This window comes from Muntiacus reevesi, chromosome 9, assembly GCF_963930625.1.
Source record: "Muntiacus reevesi chromosome 9, mMunRee1.1, whole genome shotgun sequence".
Lineage (NCBI taxonomy): Eukaryota > Metazoa > Chordata > Mammalia > Artiodactyla > Cervidae > Muntiacus > Muntiacus reevesi.
The window spans coordinates 26585287-26604524 of NC_089257.1; positions in this window are offsets into that span (position 1 = coordinate 26585287).

Genomic DNA, 19238 nt, shown 5'->3' on the forward strand with positions numbered 1-19238 from the left:
ACACTTCATAAATGTTTGTTGAGTGACTATAAGTACTACAGCTTCTAAAATAGCACTTCTTTAAGTGGGCCCAGGAAGCAGACTAGGCTAGTAATTAGCACTTGTGAAGATTTCTTTATTAGGTGATTAATACAACTTAAACCTTGGTTATTGAGGCTAAGCTATTATTAAGACAAGTGCTGTTGATTGGCACTTGCTGGGCATGGGCTGTGGATCCGTGCCAGACCAGGACACTTGTAATATTGTCCTGGGTGATGCGCTCACCAAGAGCTAGGAGATATAGACAGAAAGGGGGCTGTTTAATGGTTGGGAATTAATGGGAGAATCCTGGTGTACACAGAGAGGCACGAGGATGCTTCCAGGCTGGTGACTTCAAAATTCAGCCCAGGACTTGGCCACCCACTCCAGTATTCTTGCCTAGAAAATGCCATGGACAGAAGAGCCTGGTGGGCTACCGTCCATGGGATCACAAAGAGTCAGACACAACTTAGCAATTAAACAACAGCAACAAATACTAAAAACAACAACAACAACAACAGCAAAGATTAATTTGTTAAAAATGTATCTTTCACTCTTTCTTGGGAAATTCATAGGTTGTGAGTTCAAACGAAGCGAATGAATAAACCCAAGAAACAGAAAGACAGGAAGTCCAAGACACAAGTGATCCTACACCAGAAATGGAAGATTGTTATTCCTGGGAAGATGGAAGGAGCGGAGGCTGGGAGAGCCAGCAGGAATGGCCTCTGGAGCGGGTGGAGGGGACTGCGAGAAGGGTCTCCAGAGGAAAAGGTAGAGCTGACAGACTCTCTGGTGGGAGGATCTTGTTGAGAGACGAATAGGAGAAAAGAATTGGGGGGAAAGTTGGTGGTTAGAAAGGTAATCAAAGGAAAAATGAGGTAATTGTGAACTCCAGGGTGAGGGCGGTGGATGAGAACTAGTAAAAGAAAGAATGTGTGCTCCTAACACATAATGTAGCTGAATTGTGGAAAAAGGAAGCAATGTGAAAAACAATGCTTGATGGATTTATTTCTATTTTTCTATCTTTCCCAACTGAAAAAAGAGAAAAAATATTGTTCATCTTTTCATTTTATATTGCAGGAAAATAAGATCAACTTTTTAAAATTTTTATTGGAGTAGAGTTGATTTATATTGTCTTAGCTTCTGCTGTACATCAAAGTGGATCAGTTACACATAGACATATATCCACTCCTTTTTAGACTCTTTTCCTAGATAGTCCATTACAGAGCATTGAGTAAAGTGCCCTGTGCTATAGAGCAGGTATTAGTTATCTATTTTATATATAGTAGTGTGAATATGTTAGTCCCAATCTCATGATGAAAATCAACTTTCCAAAACCTAAAACAGAACATCAGACTTGAACAGGAAGAGGAATCGGAAAGCATGGCCTGGAGAGAATCTGTAGAAGGGAAAGGAGATTGCCCTTTGGTGATGAATTTCCACATGGGGATGGGTTAGTGCATGAGGATGCGTCAGGTCCAGAAGAGCCTCTTCCTTTCTCCCACATTCCCATCCACCAACATCCCAACCTGGCATCCTTCTAGCATTCAAGTCCTAGAGTGCTCTCCCCGCCACCCCCTCACCATCCCAGCACTGAGTCAGCGGGTAATGTGTGTGTGTGTTTCCTCCATTTCTGACCTGTTGCCATCAATAGGAGTCACAGAGCACTTGGTACCCGTGCAACTCTCCTTTACAGCACCCAGTACAGAGCATGGGCAATTAGGTACTAAAAATACCGAATGAAGATGCAGAGGAAAGGTAATAAATCTGCAAAGTTAAACCCATGAGCTGCCTGGTCTCTCAGACGTGGGCTTAATTCTAGTTCCATTCCTACGAGCTGCTGGCTGCAGGACCCTGGGCAAGGATTACCTTCTCTGGGTTAACTTATCTATAAAGAGGAGTGTAAAACAGCCTCCATCACAGGGATGTTGTGTAGATTAATTGAGATGATGCTGAGTGACTGATGTTGCAAATGTCCAATAAATGCCAACAATTTTAATTATCTGTATCATTTGTGGTAGGAATATAGGGAAGTCCCCACAACTGATCAGTCTTGTCATACATGCCATTGATACACTCCATGATGGCAAATATTTTTAACTAATAATTATTTTTATTTTCAGCATTTTTAGAAACATAGTTAATGGTACTAAAAGGCTTACAAAAACAGCAATAGTAATGACAAAAAAACAGCAAGCTCTTTCCTGTTCATCTCCCAAGTCCTATTCCCAGAGGCAAACACTTTTGCCTCTATTAGTTTTTCTTTTGATACTTGTGTCCATTTTCCTAAATAATGTCATTATGCCGGTATTCTTTGACATGGCAATTTTAATATAATAGTCAAAAACCAGTTAGTTCTCTTATACCTTATTGTTCCTGCCCCTTCCTCCAAGCTTCAGGTTAAACCTACAACCATTATCTGCATTTTAATGACTACACATGTATTTATTTTTCACCCATTAGTCAAGTAATACATCATGATTGCATTTCCTCTCTTGAAAGGGTTTTTTGTTGTTGTTTTCCAGGAATTAAGCATTGCCTTCTTTACTTTTCATTTGCTTGATTTTCTTTGTACTTTTCATTCTTTTTCGCAAATGTTCCAACATATTTGTTACACACATTTTAAATACTCCTTCTGAATGCATAAGCTGATCATATATTCCTTTTGTTCCCTCCCGTGGTGCTGTCCTTCTAGAGCTGTCCATCCTTGCCAGCCTCACATGTAATCAGGGCCCTTTGGCTGTTCCATGTTCTGTGTGCTGTGAATACAGGGAAGTCCTGTTTCTCAGAACCCATTTCTTCCTCTTTTTTGATTCATGTCCTTGTTCTGATGGAGTATGTCTTCTAATACTTTGTGAGACATAGGAGGCAAAATTTTCATCTTTATTTGTCTGATAGTATTCTAATTCCTCCCTCACATCAGGCTGCTGGTTGAACTGGATATAGAATTCCAGGTAAAAATAAATTTTCTCTTACAAATTTAAGGAATTGCTCCCTCCCAGTGTCAGATATTTCTACAGAGAAAGCTGATGCCATTCTAAGTTCATTGTATGTGATCCATTTCTCACTCTGGAAGTCTTTAGGTCTCTCTTGTCCTAAAATTTCCTAAGGATGGGTTTCAATGTGGTTTTTTTCCAAAATTTTTATCCATTTTCAGGGGTACAGGGTAAGTCTTTTCAATCTGGAATCCCACAGCCTTTTGTTCTAGACTCTTTTCTTAAAATGTTTCTCCTCTCTTTTTCTCTATTCTCCTTCTGAAACTTCTTTTGGTCATTCACAACCTCCTGGGTTGATTCTCCATTGTTGTTTTTGAAATCTAAAGTTTTATTGCTTAAACATGATCTTCTAACCTTCTGTTTAAGTTTTTGTTTTTATTTTGTCATTTATGTTTTAGATTTCTAGGAATTCTTTCCTCTTCTCTGACTAATGCTTCCATGGCAACTTGCACTTCTTTCAGAGATATTTGGGTTGGCCAGAAAGTTCATCTGTGTGATGGAACAGAAAAAACCCGAACGAACTTTTTGGCCAACCCAATATATCTTTCCAAAGAACAATGATTATATGAAGGCTTTTATTTTAAAACTTATTTTCTTTTCCTTGGCATTTTTCTGCTCTTTACATTACCAGGTTCTTTTTTCTTTTTAGTTATTTTTTTCTGCCACTGATATTGAAAGTTTCATCAAAAGTAATCCTTTCTTTCCATAATGAAAACCAAGTTACTGTGACAATTGATTAGAAGTTCTGTATTAAAGGTCAGGCCTAACTGGTGGCCACCCTGGAAACTGATCCAGTAGTGAGCTGCTCTTTTACCGGAGCGCTCCCAAAAATAAGGATCTGGGTGTTCTCTTGGATGACTCAGTTTCTCTAGAAAGAAATCTCCCAGTCTTCTACCTGGGGGCAGGCTGCAAGTGCTGATCTAAGCCTGGCATCGAGCATTCTAGAAGAAGCCAAGATCTCAGGAATAGTCTTTCCTTTCTTCCTCATTTTCAGGAAGGGATTTCACCCTGAACTCCACCATCTCTCGGTCTCCCAGGGCAGAGCAAGAGGACAGGCTGTAAAGTCTCCTGACTGTTTGGCATGGGGAGAAAAAAAAGACCTTGACATCCAAATTCTCTGTATTCTGAATTTCAAGCAGAATTTATTTATTTTTTGCTACTTATCATAGCACCTGTTATCTCTAAGCCTCAGCCTTTCTATAGGGTCTGACTAGTAAAGTAGCTTCTTTCTCCATTGGTTACCCCACCCGTATTCCTCATTCCCTCGAAACCACTTAGGTTTTCGCTTCCTCTGTTCTGGTAAGTCAATTTCCATTTCTCCAAATGTTTTCCATATTCTAAAATTTGTTGAATCGTCTTGCCCAATGATATCTCTTCTTCCCCGTTTCTCTTTGTTTTACACTACCTCTTTTTTTAAGTTGAAGTAAAATTCATATAATAAAAAATTCACTTAAACCACTGTAAAGTGTACAGTCCAATGGCGACTAGTACATTCACAATGGTGTGCAGCCATCAGCTCTCTCTAGTTCCAAAACATTTCATCACCCGTAGAGGAAAGCCTGTGCCATTAAGTAGTCACTCCCTACTCCTCCTCCCTCCTAGCCACGACCAACCTGCTTTCCATCTCTATGGATTCACTTGTTTGGAATTTTTTTTAAACAAACAGAATCAAACAGTATGTGGCATTTTGTGACTGGTCTTTTTCACTTAGCATAACATTTTCAAAGCTCCATGTTGTAGCTTGCAAGAGCATTATATTCCTTTTTATTCCTTCGTTCCTTTAGTCCTTTTTATATGTCTTTTAATAAAATCCCGTTGTACATATTCAACAATTGACAGGCATATTTCTACTGTTTTATTTATTTCCCATCAGAGGGGGATGAGAATTGGGAAAGGTAGATGATAAATGTGAGTGGTTCTGTGTTTAGACAAAAGAATGCTCCTAAGCATGAGGCAAGTTCCATTCTATCAACCAGACATAAGCTTGGCTTTCATTTTCACCTCTTGTTTAAAAACTAAGCTCTGTGACCAGTCCTTGTTAGAACAACCATCAAAAGGTTGTAGTCCATCCCATCAGAGTCACAGGTAGAAATGCTTTCCTCTTCCCTGGCCTAGGATCTCTCAGCCAGCTAAGGAAATTCCCAAAAAGGTGTTTGGGAAGGCAGTCCCAAATTGTTTGGGGTTGCAAGGCTGTTTGATGTTTAGATAAGTGTTAACTCCAAGAATTTTTAGAAGTAAGTATAAAACTGATTAAGTATTTCAAATCCATCGAATAATATTTCTGCATACAAGATAGTTATACAAGATATTTCTGCATAGATAGTTAACATTTTGTTTGTCATTTAGTCACTAAGTCATGTCCGACTCTTTTGAGACACCGTGGACTGTAGCCTACCAGTCTCCTCTGTCCATGGGATTTCCCAGGCAAGAATACTGGAGTGGGTTGCCATCTCTTTCTCCAGGGGATCACATAAGAACATATACTCTCATTCTACAGAATCATATACTCCATTCCCTAGAACTGGAGTCAGGTAATTCTAAAACATGGGCAACACCCCAGTTGGAGAATTAATGCAAAATGATAAATGTATTTTCTTAAGTGTCACGGCTCATTTTCAGAATATCTTAGGTGGATATAAAATAGCCTATAGAGAAAGAAAATTAAAATAAAAGGTTATGAGGTGCTACTGTAATGTAACTTGCCAAAGAGATTAATTCCCAAGTCAGTAGCTAGAACAATAGCATTCAGTGTGCTTACATTGAAGTGTCAACCTCAGACTCTTGAATTTCTTAAAAATATAAAGTCAGAATCACTCCTGGAAAAGGTGGGGCATACTTCCCTAATGCCCAGTCGATCAGGTAATGAAAAAAAAAAAACCACAAGCACCCAGAAAAAAGAGTTCAAGGCTTCTTATTTCAGCTTGGCCTTATACTTCGGTACCACTGGGCAGAACACTGACCTTCCTTTGTTCTCATTTCCTCTGCCAGCCTGCTCAGGATTCTGAGCCAGGTGGGTTTCAGCCCTTCCTGGGAGACCTCTCAGATCACAGGAGAAGCAGAGGCCGCAGGGCTGGAGGCAGATTCCCTTGGCTGGCGGATTGCCCCACGCCCCTGCCTGACCAGGTGAGGGCCCTGGACCCAGATTTGTACCAGTACATGAGTTTGCTTCCTATCACATCTGCCCTCTCCCAGGACAGGAAAGTCATGGGCACATCTTGATTAAGTCCAGAAAGGGCCACATGGAGGTTTCTAGTTCTCCGATCACCATCTTCACAGGTTGAGAGGCAGATTCCGTGAGATGAGTACCGAGCAGCCTCGGGAGGAGATACGGCAGAGCTCCAGGCCATCTCCTATGCAGGAGATCACAGCAAGGCTTGACAGAGATGTCGACAGGTGCGAGAGTAGGACCCAGCAGCAAAACATCAACGAGGCGGAGAGGCTGGGATGGGAGACAGTGAAACAAGTTAGTCAGTATATTTGTCAGGTGGATAAGGGAAGGGTTCTTAGGAAAGACAAATGCAAGTATTGATGATGTTATTCCAGAAGAGACTGCAAAAAAGGCTTCCTCTCTGGTCCAATTCATCACCCCTAATGTGACTATCCCTGTAACCATCATCATCCCATCACCACTATCCCATCATCACCATCATCATCAATACAAATAAACAATGAATGGGGCTTCCCCGGTGGCAGGCTCACCTGCCAATGCAGGAGACGTGGGTTCAATCCCCGACTCCGGGAAGATTCCGCATGCTGTGGAGCAACTAAGCCCATGGGCCACAAATACTAAGTCTACATACTGCAATTACTAAAGCCCACCTGCCCTGGAACCCGTACTCCACAAGAGAAGCCATCACAATGAGTGTGCTACAAGCAAAGAGTAGCTCCCACTCGCCACAACTATAGAAAAATCTGAACAACGAAAATCCAGCACGGCCAAAAATAAATTAAAAATAACTGGATGAAGGACAGCTTGGACACTGTGCTGATCACACCAGACATGAGCATCCGTGTCAGGATTGTCACAGCATCCCCATTGGCACCATCATTAGCACCACAACCCTTGGATAAAAAAAATGTCAGTGTACACATCGTACCGTGGTACTCTGTAAAAAGAGTGAGAAAAAACTAGACCCAGGCCAGCCCTCTAGGACTGCATTATCACTATTGTTTCTATTAGCTAAAATGAATCTGATGTTTACCATGTCCCAGACACTGTGTAAGGATTAAACCTTACAAAAGCCTATGAGGTATTAATGCCTCATCCTACTGAGAAGGTAGATTTAGAGAGGCTAAGTGATGTGTCCAAGATCCCATGCCTAAGGAGTGGTGGAGCCACTGTATTTGGCCCTGAATTTGAACCCAGGGTTTCCAGCTTTACCACCCTATGCTGTATATTGCCTCCCACAGCCTTCCCCATGGTCTTCAAATTGGGGTATGTACAAAATAGACCCACTGAGAGCGGCAGAAAAACATTAGAACTGCTCTTCATTTTTAGTTGTCATTTCATCATTTAGTTTCAATTTTTTATGTGTTCCATAACATACTTAATTTACCACCATAATAGAGTATGTATACAATTTATAAATAAATAATTCATCTCTGGATACATGCTGAATTTTTTACTGATAGAAGTACGTAGTCAAAAAAGCTTAGAGATCACCCATTTGAACAAAACTAACATGGGCTAATTAGCCACATAGCTAGGTAAATAGAAAATTAAATCAACTGGACCTGAGCGTACCTCTGAGGAAATGCATCCAGTGTGTACAATTCTGAATCATGATAATAATTGTATCCTGAAGAATTAAAGTTTGATTTCAACAAGTGACTAAAAATGAGAACATATCCCCTTTAATGGCTCCTCTTTGTTTATCATACAAACTGAGTTTCTATTACTAATGTACCTGATTTAGAAACAATAAACATGGATTAGTTGTCTAATAAATGCTTTAATTAAAGAGATATAGGATTAGCTGTCTAATAAATATTTTAATTAAAGAGATATCATTTCATACCTTTCTAAGTCTTCTTTGAAAATGTTCCAAATTTTTCTTCACTTAAAAAGTAGATGTATACTTTTTAAAAGAATGTTTACCTTTCAGAGATAGATAGTACAATTCTTGGGTTTAAAATGACACATGCTTCAAAATAATCTGGAGTCAGGGAGTGAATGGGGATCAGAAGAGACAGAATTGGCCAAGAGCTGATCACAACTGAAGCTTGGAGACAGATATCTGATGTATATGAGATCTGCCAACTTCTGTGTATGTTTTAGTTTCATAATAAATTGTTTAAATGTTTTTTTTAAAAAGTTACAACTTGATTTTTTTCTATTGCACACTGTCAGATTTAACATCTCTATACAGTCCATGAAATTCTCCAGGCCCTGGAGTGGGTAGCCTTTCCCTTCTCCAGGGGAATCTTCCCAACCCAGGTCTCCCACATTGCAGGTAGTTTCTTTACCAACTGAGCTGTCAGGGAAGCCCACTTTAAAAAGAGTTACAACTTGATTTTTTTCTATTGAGCACTGGCAGAGTCAACATCTCAGTTGAGAAAGGAGAAGAACGATAGAGTTTTGGATTTCACAGCAATTATTTTATGCCCTTTCATGTCTTCATGAAATCATGATTTTTCCTAGTAAATATGCATTCACTGTTTGCTGTTGTGCTAGAAACAACCTCACATGAGGATACAATTAAGAGGGGAAAAAGAGGCTAAAAAAAAAATCACAGTAGCTGTATGGGGAAAAAGTCAGAAAAGAAACAAATTTCATTATCATTAAAAGGAGTTCTTGGAAACAAAAAGAGACTCACAGACTTAGTATAATGAATTTACGATTGCCAGGGGTATGTGATAGTTAGGGAGTTTGGGAAGGTCATATACACACTGCTATATTCAAAATGGATAACCAACAAGGACATATTGTATAACACATGGAAATCTACTCAACGTTATGTGCCAGGCTGGCTGGGAGGGGAGTTTGGGGGAGAATGGATACACGCATATGAATTCCATGGACAGAGAAGCCTGGTGGGCTGCAGTCTATGGGGTTGCAAGGAGTCAGACACAAGAGAGTGACTAACGCAGTCCACATATATATGGCTGAGTCCCTTCACTGTTCGCCTGAAACTACCACAATATTGCTAATCAGCTATACCCCAACGCAAAATAAAAAGTTTGAAGTTTGAAAAAAGAAGAAAGAAATGAGTCCTTGCAAAACACTTTTCAGTTGACGCTGTTGGTGTAAGTGACAGACATTTCACACACAGACGGTTGATGCAGAATCTGGTTGGAATCTAGAAATCATCACTCAGAGGCACAGCAAGCAGTTTGAAGGATCCCAGGTGGCACCTCAAGGGACATACAGTGAGATGCAAGCTGCAGTTCCCAGAGGGACAGGAAGAACCAACAAACGGTGACCACTCTGCCATTGGTATTAAACCACAGAGCAGCTCACCCACGCGTTCATCAATCAGCGCAGAGCAGGCAGGAAATGGCAGTGTTCACCATGGCCCATAGCTACTGAAAGAGCGGGAAGTCACTCCAAAGGGAACACCCACCTGTTGGCCTCACCAGCGCTCCGAGAAACCAGAGCCATCCCTGCCAAGAGGCCTCAGGCAAGAGTCCTTCCAGAGTTCAGGCTCCAAGCTCTCTTCGATCTTTCGTGTTCTGACTAAGAGTTTCCACACTGAGGGCTCGTTCCAATTACACCCCAAGATAAGTATCAGAATGATAGGTAAAAATAGGCTTGGCTTTCAGGCCGGGCAGAAAGGCGCGCAGTGCCGCAGGGAGAGAATGGGCTGATTGGGATCTCTCGCGGCTGTGACGTCTTGTTGGAGAGCCGCTGAGGGCAGCTGGGGCCCTGGCAGCAGACTGTGCTACCGAGAAGGCTGTGGGGGAGAAGCACAGACGTGCTTGTTGTGACGCGGGCTTTCCCGGGAAGAGAGAGGGGGTGGACCCATCCGGTCTGCCTCCCCAGGACACCTGAGACAGAACCAAAGAGGGTATGGAGGAGCCAGGATGACGTGAGAAAGGTGAGGTTGTGGGGCCCAAATGGTGGACTCTACAGCGGCCAAGCCCTGGAGTCACAAAAATTCAGAGATGGGAGAAGACGAAAATGTCACTAGTGTCGCCTCCTTCCAAGTGAAGGAGCCAAGGGATGATACGGGGTGGTGGGGAGCTTTAGGCTCTTCATAATCTCCACCGACAAGCCTTCAGGTTGCCCGGAAGTAAATACACAATCCAAAGAGAAAACAGGGCTTGCTCTGCACATGCTGCTTCAGGGAACACCTGTCACTCCTTCTGAAGAGATCAACATCCCAAATCACCTCCCATCAAGGAATTGTCAAAGCATCCTTGCCCATCCCACCCTCCCAGACAGTTAATGCTTGAACAGACCCTACAAATGATCAACATCCTTAGAGAAAAGGACCTCACAGTCCCCAGAGAAAGCCTGCCTTGGGTCTGAATGGGACCATCTGGAAAGATTTCCTGGCCATTTGGTAATAGATATCACGAACCTAAAACTGTTCTCATTCCTCTTAATCCAGTCGTTAATTCCTTGGATCTGCCCAAAGGAAACTATCCTCAATATGATAAAAGTTCTGCATAGCATTCTTTAAGACAACAAATGACTGGAAACTATGGGGGGATAATAATAGACACACATCCACTCAATTGGATAATATTCAGCCATTAAAATATGTTCATACAGAGAATGGAACAATATGAAAAGATGCTTACAAGGTACAAGTGTTAAGAAATCAGGATGCTGAATTCCATACTCATTAGGGTCAATCTATTTGTTTTAAGAAGACTTATTCACAAAGATGACTAGAAATGATCCCACTTATATGAGGCACCTGGAATAGTCCAATTCATAGATACAAAACTAGTGGTTATCAGGGGCTGAGGAAGGGGATAATGGGGAGTTGTGGGTTACGGGGTACAAAATTTCAATCTGGGTTAAAGAAAAGTTCTGAAGATAGATGGTGGTGGTAGTAGCATAATAAGGTGAATACACTTAATGGCACTGAACTGTACACTTAAAAATGGTTAGAAAGGTAAATTTTATATGTGTATTTTACCACAATTTTTAATGACACAAAAATATGCCTAGAAGGAAACAAACAAAAAATTAGGAGAAACTGTATTCAAGTGGGAGAAGTTTGCATGGGTTTTTTTTTCCCCTCATTTAAAGTTTTTTGTATTCTTTAAATGTATATGAGGAATGTATCTAGATGACCATGGAAAAATCCAATATACCTTATTTTAACAAAATAAATTTCAACACGAAATTGCATAAAATGTACCTAGTATCTTTCTACAGAGCTTTTCAAGGCAATAATAATAATACACTTTCCTCAGGTTAAATGTCTTGCCTGGACTGAGTGCCCATTTTAGAGAGGAGAAAACTGAGGCTTGTCAAGGTGGGTAACTTCTCAGATCACAGAGTGTGTTGGCAGAAATGGTTTTGATAGTAATGACCTTTGCGACCTCAAGTCATTGACAGCAAATGTAAAGAACACACAGTCACTAGGTCTAGACACTCATTTTGTCCTCAGACCTACGCTCCTCTAAGCCATAGAGAAAAAACCCATCCATTGTTTTGGAATTCCAGCTAGCGTCCACTTACCTTAACTTTTCAGCTTTCATGAGAAAGAAACAATTGGTTTGGGGTGGGGGGGGTGGGGGGACTCTTGGATTTAATCCAAAAAAGACAACCTCTTGATGGATCCCATAGCTAGCCAACAAATTTCAGTAAACTTCCTCCACCCTCTGCTTCTCAGGATTAGGACCCTGAGGCCTTGAAATTGAATCATTAAGGACTTAGTTATGCTCAGGAGGAGGGACACCCTGAGGTAGGAAATTTAGACTCATCTATGTTGGAACCGTTTTTTACAACAAGGACTATTAGCTATTTAATATCATAATTTCGATCATTTTCATCAATTAGAATATTGAGTTACCTGGAACAGCTATTCCTCCCACATCCTGGTTGTTTTTCATTTCAAAAAAGGTAATAGACTATCCAGTGGACTTCATGAAAGGGTCTGAAAAGCTTCAACAAAGAAGGTGAATTTCATTCTATGTTCTAGGCATCTCTTTACTTAATCTCACTTCACACTGATTCCCATTCACTCCAATTCGCAGCTAACTTTAATTTCCCCAATAGCCAGCTCCATGACCTTTGCAATCCTGAAAATGAAAACTCTGGCAGTTCATCTCAAGCACAAGAAATATTCATGAGCCCTTTGCTAAATCCACTGAAACAAAGGAAAGCAATTCTGGTATCCAGCAACCAGTAATTAAGGAACAACGCCTCATTAGTAATAGAGAGAATATGGGGCAATGAGAGGTCTCAGCCAGAACTCCTGCCGAGCCTAGAGAACCAGCTTGGTTGGTGGAGGAGACAAACAGGTACCAATGAGTCAGTCAAGTTTAGCGTACGCTGAACACCATTGATCCAGAGGGTATTCTGTGAATCAGCACCAAGTTGTCCTCTGAATCTCCAAGTGCTGTGGAAGTCACAACAATATCATAGGATGCCTGGAAGACAAGTCATGATAAAGAATCCATAGCCAAAGTCTTAAACAGGCATAGGGAGTGGGCTTCATCTCAAATGTCAGCTTTGATTGACAGAGACTACACAGAACACTGCACCAGGAAGGACCTGGGGCCCCTGTCCCAGTAAGCAGGTGAAGTGGTGTCTGTGCTAAGGTGTGGGGAGGAGGCAACGTCAGTAACTGTGCCAGGCATTTGCCAGCTGTAGCCCCAACTCTCATGAGAATTATTTTTCTGGAAAAAAAAAAAAAAGAAGAAGAAGAAGCTGCCCAGGCAACACAAGCTGCAGGCAAAGTCAAGAGGAAGATGAAATTTGCTTTTAACAAACCAAACTTCCCTCTGACATTTCCCTTCTCCCAGTCTCCAAGCACCCAGATAACTTTCTGTTCTTTTACCAATATGTCAGACCCTCCATTTTCTTCAGGGAGCTCATGACAAACAGTTTAAAGGATTCACATTTCAAAAGAAATAAAAATGTCCTTCGAAGGAGCTGATGAGAGGGAATTGGGACCACTAGTCAGCAGGAGGAGTTGGGAGGAGGAATTCTGCTTACTCCTGTTGATGGTGATGGCTCCAATAGAAGGAAATTCCTGAATCTGAAGAAAGGGGGAATTCATGTTTCCACTGCCTGATCCTCCCAGCCCTAACTCTGACTTTCTTCCTCTGTTACGACCAAAACCACAAAGATCTCTCTCAAAATCTGGAGGCACTGTGTAGAGAATCCCATAATCTAGAGAAGCCTAAGGAGAAGCACACACTGGACCCAGAGAGGAGTCAGTCGTGTCCGACTCTTTGCCACCCTGTGGGCTGCAGCCCATCAGACCCCTCTGTCCATGGGATTCTCCAGGCAAGAATAATGGAGTGGGTTGCTGTGCCCTCCTTCAGGGCATCTTCCCAACCCAGGGATCCAACCCTCATCTCTTGTGTATCCTGAATTGGCGGAAGGGTTCTTTACCACTAGCGCCACCTAGGAAGCTAGATAGAAGTCAGTTCAGTTCAACTCAGTTGTGTTCAACTCTTTGTGACCCCATGGACTGTGGCATGCCAGGCCTCCCTGTCCATCACCAACTCCCGGAGTTTACTCAAACTCATGTCCATTGAGTCGCTGATGCCATCCAACTATCACATCCTCTGTCGTCCCCTTCTCCTCCCCACTTCAATCTTTCCCAGAATCAGGGTCTTTTCAAATGAATCAACTCTTCGCCTCAGATGGCCAAAGCATTGGAGTTTCAATTTCAGCATCAGTCCTTCTAATGAATATTCAGGACTAATTGCCTTTAAGATGGACTAGTTGGATCTTCTTGTTGTCCAAGGAACTCTCAAGAGCCTTCTCCAACACCACAGTTCAAAAGCATCAATTCTTCGTGCTCAGCTTTCTTTACAGTCCAACTCTCACAAATGGTCTTTTTTTCTGGGTTATTGCCTTCCTCCTAGAAGTTACAGCTGATTCATCTAAACAGTCCTTTCTCTCCCCTCCACCGGACCTGGGTTCCTGGTGTCAATAAAGATGGAAGGACAGAGGAGACTCAAAGAATGGAATAAGAATAAACTCTGTAGCCAAAACATAGATAGCCACCCTCCAAAGGTTTTCCACTTGTGTTTCAGTTGACTTCATCCCACATAGAGAGATACCCCTCAAAACCTCTCTTCTTCCTCAAAGTGCCAAGGATTGTTATTTCAGAGCAGCTGGCACCGGATCTCTGTAAGCACTCTTCAGGTCTCAGAAGCCACTGGGGATGGGAGAAAGGAGACACAGCAGGAGAGTGGGGGACGGACAGCCAGAGGCCATCTCTCTTCCTTCATCAGGGTGAAAGCTTGGACAAAAGGCAGAAGAACGTAGACAAGGCTTTCTCCTTTTCATGTCCAGGGTAGCACCAAGTCAGGTCCCAAGGGTGAGACTCGGGCTCATAGCTATGAAAACTTGATCCAGCAGAGTGAACTCATGGGAGGAGAGCTCCATCTCTGGTCTTGCCACGCATGCTCAAACTTTACTCAGAAAACTGAGCAAAGGGTCCTGGATGGCACTTTACCCTCCCCTTTCTGAACCAAAGGAGTTTATAGGCTGCCCTTACAAACCTCTAGGCCTCTTAACCTACCTCTCTGCTCTCCAAGATAAGCTAAGACATCTAGTAAGTGATGAATAAATCCATGAATCAATAGTTGAGTCTGGGTCTTTCAGGCTGCATGGTCCACCCAGGGTTAGGCTTTTCTGAGTAAGACCCCAGCTGGTGAGGATAAAAGGTTGTTCCCCTCAATCATTTCGTGGAGGCAGCTGATCTTATCAAGCCTTATAGCTAAGTCAGCCTCATCTAGGGACACTCTGTAACCCCTGAGCCGATCCTAGTCCACCCAGTCAGGACATGTTTCCTCTACTGGGCCATCTGACCCAGCCCTGCCCTTCCCAGCCTGGTTACCCCTTCACCCCTATACCCCCTATATTCAGCAAGGGTGAATTGCAAGGACTGTAGGTCAGATCAACTCTAGTATAAATCGTAGCTCAGTCATTTTTGGCTGAAAAACTCAGCAGGTTACTTAACCCCTCTGTGTCTCAAACTGTAATAGAAGGATAATAACACTTCACTGGTATTCTATTACCTCCACTAACGGCAGGACTGCCAGGACGCTCAATGCCAGGGCACTCTGTTTGCAAAGTGGCCTGTGCATATGGCACCCCCTGGAGTTGTGATTGGTTAACTGCATGTAACAGCCCTGCAGCGGAGACAGGGTCTCATCCGTCCTGTCCCTTGACCTGCCGTAAGTGTCCGGAGTAGCACCTGACTCAAAGTAGGAACTCAGTGAGTGTATTAATAGGACATTTGTAAGGACTCCATCACTGATTCAAAGGACATTGGTTTGAGCAAACTCTGGGAGATTGTGAAGGACAGGGAAGCCTGGTGTGCTGTAGTACATGGGGTATCAAAGAGTCAGACATGGCTGAGTGGCTGAACAACAACAAAGGACTTCAAAAAATGATTTATGTGAAGAGCCTCGTTTTGGAATAGATGCTCAGTAAATGGAAGCAGTGATTACTGTTCTTGATGATGTTACTGAGTATAAAAAAAAGTGAAAGCCTCCAGGCCTGGCTTTTACAAGCTCATGGGGTGCTGGGCGTAAATGTGGAGGGCTGTTCTCCATCAAGCCCTCAGCTCCTGATGAAAGCTGCTTTTCTTACATCCTTCCGAATGGTTGTTGGAGACTTTGCCCTGCTCCCCTGCTTGGCCTAGTCTGTCCTCTTCCTACCCCAGCCCGGCTCTGGCCCAAGCCTGACCCCTAAACCACTGCAGGATGGCAGAGCTGCCATCTGGCTGCCACGAGGATTGCTATCTCACCTTCGGGTAAAAGTCAGAACTTTCCTCTCCTTTGGCTCTTCTTGGCTCCTTCATTTGGCATCAAGACCACTATTCAGTAGCCAGTCCTACTCAAAGGCCACGACTCCTTCTTGGAAACAGCACAGAGCTGAAAACAAGGGGCCCAAACATCTCTGCCAAGAGGGACATTGCACAACACCAGTGCCATGTTCCGGGTGAAGGGAACCCAGCTTTAGAGAGGAGGGCATGCATTCTCCCCTAATCTTGGTGGTGGTAGAGGGGTGGGGGGGGCGGTGAGGGATGTTTAAGTGCCTCTCATTTAAAGGGTCATTTTGGTTTTGTAAGTCAGATGACTCTGGTTTCACCCTAGATGTGCCTCTCCATATTCACTATCACCACACCCACGGAGATAATCTTTTTTCAAGGGACAATAGGTGGCTGCCACCTTTGTATAATATGAACAATGTCAGGAAGGAACCCACCCCAGAAATATGATCTCCCTGGATGACTGGAATTCCACCATTAATGATTCACTCTTTTGGGGTGAGCACACCCACTGTCTGGCTGTGCTGAAAACACAAATTCTCCTGGGAGAGATAACACATTAAGTTCCTAACAGCTGGAGTGAATAACTTCATCACTCTTCTATCAGGACTAATATCCTCCTGATAGGAGAGATATGGAGGTGCTGGGCCCATGCGGTTGGGACGGGTCTTGTAGGAATCAGAGAAGAGGGAAAGTTTTGCAGTCAAACTACGTTCTCATCATCAGTGTCCTGGAGCAGACCTGCCTGCTCCACTAAGGCAGCTGGCTCTGGAGATGTTGATCTTCATGAGTTGCTAGCCAAAGGATTCAAAAAGACAACATACACAAAGGACTAACTCCGTACCCCTACATGTAACTGGTATTTAACTCATGTGGGTCTGTTCTATCCCTACCATGAATGGAAAAATGTATTTGCCTTGGGAGGAAAGGGTTGGTCCTCATCTGCCCCCTCATCTTCTGGGAAAGACAAGTCAAAGAAATCAGGTTTCTCCTCTACTCCTTATTAGAGCAAGGGCTTCCTCTGCCCCACAAACCCATCTGACCCATGGATATTTCACTGCTGTTGTGGGAGAGAAAAGGGGTTGAGTACAGGTGTTTGTTCAGTTCAGTTCAGTCGCTCAGTTGTGTCCAATTCTCTGCAACCCCATGGACTGCAGCACGCCAGGCCTCCCTGTCCATCACCAGCTCCCGGAGTTTACTCAAACTCATGTCCCTTGAGTCGGTGAACTGCTCAATGGGGACCTGGTTTCTTGGTCCCAAGGCTGTGAGAGTTGGAAGAACTTCTTGCTTGGTATTGATTCTGCTGTCCTTCCCAGCTCTGTGAATTCTCTCCTGTAGACCAGGCCCTCCTGTGCCTCAAGAGGCCAAGCTCCAAGGACTGCATTGCCAGCCTCCTTTGTCCTCTGCCTTCAAGTTACAGTTGGCCAATGGGAGGTGCCAGAGGAGACTGGGAAGCATGAGGAGAGAGACACAAGTGATTAATTTCTCCCACTCCCTCCCTGCTGGCCAGGGTTGTGGAAATAGCTGAACCCCCAAGCTATGGTCACAGATCCCATGAGGCAGCCCCTCTCACGTGCTTGCAGTGCCCATGGGGATCATCTCCCCAAGAATGGAAAAGATTGCTGGCTTTTGTTGGTCCCTGGGTGCACTGCCATCTCTACTGGCCATCACCCCATTACTTCCCATCTACCAGGATATCTGGAAGGACCATGTGGGATTTCAGATGCTGTTTCTTCACCAGTACTTGCTGAAAGATGACATGCCCAAGAGAAAACGCTCCCCTTTGGGAGAAGCCATGTAGACATGTAGATTACAATAAAAACCAACCTATTGCTCAGCCAGTCCATTCCCAAGACCCCTGGGCTCACCCTGGATGCCCAGATTCACTTTCTCCATCAGCAGAAACACTTTCTCCATTTGGGGCATGGATTTTAAGGAAGATTTCTTTTCCTTTTGGTTTCTCACAATCATTTTCATCACTTCTTTGGTTAGTGGCAATTTTTCCTAAAAGTCTCCACATTGGCTAAGCCAAGGAGTTGTCGATCAAAGATGTTCCACTCTCTCAAAGAAAAACAAAACTTACACAGATGCAGGTTTGTCCTCTTTAACCTCTTTCTTTATTGAAATTGTCCAGTTCATACTTTAAACCATAATGTTGGTTGTTCCCCAGTTCGAAAATCTCCACATGACCAAAAAAAAAAAAAAGTTTTGTAAGTGCTATAAGGGCCCATAAAGTTCATCTCGTTTCTAAAAGTTGGAAGGGATCTGCCCAAGGTTACATCAATGACAGATCCTGGGCCAAAACCCTAAGATTCCTGATGCCTAAGATCAGTAACTTCCTACTAGTCCACATATGTGGGCAGCCCACCTACTGAATCAGAGCTCTTATAGACTATTGAATTGACTTAATTCGTTCCCCTATAAGACTGTGAGCTCTGTGACCCAATCAGAGCCCTCACCCAACTGAATTTACATATCTATTCCACTTAAAAGACTGAAAGCTCAATAAGGAGGGAGCCAAGCCATGTTCACTATCTTACCTGCAGTCCCTGCTCCTGTGTCTAGAACATTAATTCCAACTCAAATGCATGATGTTCTGTGTGCAGATCTCTGCGCTTTCAGGCATCAGATGTTCTCAGACACACTCACTCCCCCAAGCCCTCATGAGTGAGCACTGATGAAGAGACCATTGAGAGTCACCAGTCCCTTATAGCAGCCCCTCAAGGCCATCCTCGTGCAAATTCTATGACTGGGGCCCTCACTCTTAATATTTGTGCACGGGAGAAATCTAGGTCAAATGAACACCCAGAGAAGCCTTGGAAAGAAATAAATGGAAAGAGATGGCTTCAAAGAGCATGGTGGGTCTGTTTTCACAGAAGGCAGCCCACTGTTCAGTGACTACTAGCTATTAGCAGCTCCTATTATTGAGTGTTTAATACCTACCAGGCCCAATTTGCATCTTCATGTGTAGGTGTGTGCACACATGCTCAGTTGCTCAATCACATGTGACTCTTTGTGACCCCAGGGACTGTAGCCCACCATGTTCCTCTGTCCATGGGATTCTCCAGGCAAGAATACTGGAGGGGGTTGCCATTTTGTATCTCCATATATGCTCTCAGTTTATCCTTATAACTGTCCTACAAGTAAAGTTTTATGTTCCTTGGTTTTTAGCTGAGGAAATCCGATTCAGAGAGGTTTAGCCACTTACCAAAAATCACATCACTTCCATGTCTACATCCATCCCTCTTGACTATGATGCTTCTTCCAAGAGAACACTGGATTTTCTTAAAACACCAGTTCATAA